We start from the raw sequence: 3,800 nt of genomic DNA, 5'->3' as shown, positions 1-3,800 counted from the left end.
CTCCTCAACCTCTCAAATACCAGTGATACCCTAATTTCTGTGGAAAAATCAATGTTTTGCAGGTAAATCCCGTGTTTGGGGCAGCCTGGAGGGGGCTCAACCCCCCAGAGAGCTGCAGCTCCATATAAAAGCTCTCAGAAACACAAAGCTTGGCTGGCTGAGGCATTTCCAAAGCACCCTGAACTGCACCTCTCTCTTAGAGCAGAAACTGCACAAATTCTCCCAGGATGGGCAGGGCTGATCSCACGGATTTAGTGTCAGATGTGAGGAAACAAAAGGAAATCGCTGCTCACTGCTGACTGGGTTCTGGAAATCTCCTCCCTGCGTGCATCATCCCTCTGCTCTGCTATTCCAATGCCTCCAGAGGACAAGACCAGTTCTTACACAAACACATCCACCCCAAAATTTGCCTTCAGAGAGGACAATGRGCAGCCCAGAGAGCACGTAGCCTTTACACCTCATCTCTCCCCGGTCTCTGCTCACATTTCCATTTGCTCTTCTCTTGAAATCAGGACGTTCATTTGAATGTTTCCCTGGGGCACCACCTTCTGTTCCCTGGCTGGCTCTTAAAGTGCTGATGCTCCTTGAAAAGGGAGAAGTGGAGCATTCCCAGTCTGCAGGATTAACAGAACCTGTCAGTGTTTAATTAGTTATAGATATCAATAATGTAAACGATTAATTGCCTCCCTGAAAACAGGATTAATTCCTCTTTGAATAACCTCTCTGTACCTGGAATTTCACCGTGCTGGATCATTTGTTTTGGAAACAGAATCAGTGGCATCAGCTCCTTGCTGCTCTGCCTTTCTCTCTGCAGTCATTACCTGCTGGGTTAACCGCCTTGTTTCCAGCTCTGTACAGGGCTGCTCAATGAAATCACACTCCACCCCAATGCTTCCATTACTTGCTGTGGTTTTTTGATTGTCTCCATCTCCAGCCTGCTGGTGAGGCAAAGGGTGATCTTGAATCTGTTTGACTTCAGGAGAAAATGGCCTGAAGCCAACAGAGGCCTTTTCCTTTGTGCTGTGTTAAACACTGCTGCCTGCMTTTCTGTTACCAGTTTTTAATGTTCAAAGATGAAAAAGGATCTCTTTCCCCTCTTCAAGCGTGGCACATTTCGGGGTGAGGGAACATCTGCTCTGTGTAGCTTAGAGAGGAATTTTCCCTGATCACCTGGGCACTGACCTCAGCTCCAGCTCTGAGATGAGCCCTGATTAATACTGGAATTGTAAAGAACTCTGATTTATTCTCTGTCACCTCCTCCAGCACACCTGAAGAACTGCCAGRCTCCTGATGGCATTCCACATCTGTCTCCTGGACACTTAGGAACCTGCTCACAGCGTAATAAAACCCCACAGTGATCAAATATTAAACACTCCTCGGGGTATTTAATCCACCTAAACCCTTTCAGGCTTTACGAGGTATTTGCCACCTCCCTGCCTGCACACAGGGAGCAGGACAACCTGATAGAAACAGAAACTGCCAGAAAAAAAACAAAAATACTGCTGAAAAACAGCACCTSAGGGTGGGTTTGGGGGCATCTGTGGCACTGCTGTTGGGATGCAGCAGACTGGGGGGTGTTGGAGTGGAACAGGGCTCACTTTCTGACAGAAAATGGAACTGGAGGATCATTAGGATGAGAGGAGCTGCATCTCTGCACAAGGCCATTGCCAATGAGCTGAGAGCAGCCAGGGAGAGCAGCTCCTCATCACGTTATTCTTTATTAATTACACTGAACAGCTCAGCCATGGGAACGTGGCTGAGCCTTAAAAGTTCCTCAGGAAGTAAAAGGAAAGCAAAATAAAATGCAGCGTGGATTAGCAGAAAATAAGTTCAGGCTTTGTTTGGTATCATTTTCTAGAAAATAAAAGTTGATAAAATCGAATCCAGTTGGACCTTATTAAAGTGTCTGGCACAGCAGTGGGAAATCAACGGAGACACTGAAGGGATGGTAAAGAGTAACGAGTGAGGGAACAACAAAAGGCTGGATTGGAAGGAAAACTCTCACATTCCTATTTCCACACACKCAATTCTGCTGCTCCTGGAGCCAAGGATTCCTCTGGGATCTTGTCCTGCTCCCCTCAGGAATCCAAMAACAAAGGATGGAGTGCAACAAGGAAATCTGTGCTGTCAGTGCATCCCACACAAATGGGAAAGGCTCTCGTGGATCTGGGAATCATTTACAGGGCTCTGATCACTGCAGGGAGCATTCTCTGAGGGGACATTTCCCCTGGGATCCTCTGGGTGATTTTGGGCAACAAACCTGAAAGAAGAGAGGAGAAACAGCAAAAAAAACCAGGAGGTGAATGAGTTTGGGGAGGAATGTGAGCAGAGTGACACAGAGAACTGGATGTGGTGAGGCTGAGCAAGAGAGGTTCAGAAGTGAGGAGGAAGGAAGGGAAAGGCTTTCAGCTTTAAAGGAAAGCTGCAAACTGAAAGAGAAATCATGGAGCAGCCTTAGTCTGGAGTGGGGAGATTTAGTTTGAGCTTCCTGAAAACCCTTCATAATGAAAATTATTATTAAGTGCTGGGAGAGGCTGCTAAGGACACTGCAGAATATCCACCTCGGGAAGTTTTATTGCAGGAACAATTCTCAGGAACAATTGTGGTATATTTATTCCCTGAGAAGAACAAGGGAGCAGTTCAGAGATGAGCTTTTCTAGAGGGAACTGCACCCACGGGAGACAAATGAGAGTTTTTCTCCTCTGACATGCAGGTTGTGCATCCACTGACATGGCCCAGAGGGCTCAGGTGCCCCTGGAAAAGCTCCAAATCCATGGAATGTGTGCAGAGCAAAGGGGCACAGGGCAGAACCCWTGGTTTCCTCTCTGAAAGCAATGCTGTTTATTCCCCAAATACTTTATCTTGTCCCTGAGYGGGGGAAAAAGTGTTTCACACCATAAACTTCCAATGAAATATTTTAAACAGTCAGTCAAACTCTAAAATAAGAATGTTGTTCTCCTTTAAACACCACAAATTGAATTATGCTCCCAGTACAGTCAAAAMCAAAATTCCATTGATTTCTGTGGGTCTGGAGTTACACTTGAATAACTGGCTACAAAATTCTATTAAAATATTGCTATGATTGATTGGTTTGTGTCATTCATTAAATCAATTTGTCTGGAATAATTTRTTTTTTGTTAGGCATGGTTTCTTTACATTATTGCTCATCAGGGGGATGTGATTTTAATATGAAAAATATAGTTTAGCCTTTTTTAATGGGAACTGTGAGCAAATGCTATGTCTATAAACCATGCTGGTGTGAGTGGGTCTCAGCAAAAATCTTGGTCTTATTGTACAAAAGACCCTTATTTAAAAAACATAAACATATATATATTCCTAAGAGCCCTGTGGCAAACAACCAGCAGAGTGTCTGTGATCTGTGCAATTCTGGAAAATGCTTCAAGCCATGAGTATTCTGCTTCTAAAAGAAGGTTATGAATGAGTCTGACCTAYATGGGCTACAAAAGAAATATTAACTTTTCCCTGAAAGGATGCTAATGGGGATGTACATAGAGAGCTGTGTTTATTCTCTGAAATAAGGGATATTTTTTCATGTGGTTCAGCTTACCTTCCTCTGCTGGATAAACTCTGCATGCAACCCTCCATTAAGCCTACAGTAAATCAATCCCTTAGTGAATGCTTTTCTTTTAAACCATTATTATCTTGTCTTTAGTCACTGTTATCCCTTCTTTCCCAGGCAGGAAAAAAAAAAAAAAAACCCTCTCAGCTGCTTAACTCCTTTCTTCATTGCAACAAGCCAGAAATTTCATACCGTGGGGTAATTTAAAGCCCTTTATTAC

The sequence above is a fragment of the Malurus melanocephalus genome, unplaced genomic scaffold (genome assembly GCF_030028575.1).
Source record: "Malurus melanocephalus ecotype Western Australia unplaced genomic scaffold, MMel_1.1 scaffold_1294, whole genome shotgun sequence".
Taxonomy (NCBI): Eukaryota; Metazoa; Chordata; class Aves; order Passeriformes; family Maluridae; genus Malurus; species Malurus melanocephalus.
Note: the sequence above shows the minus strand (reverse complement) of the source record.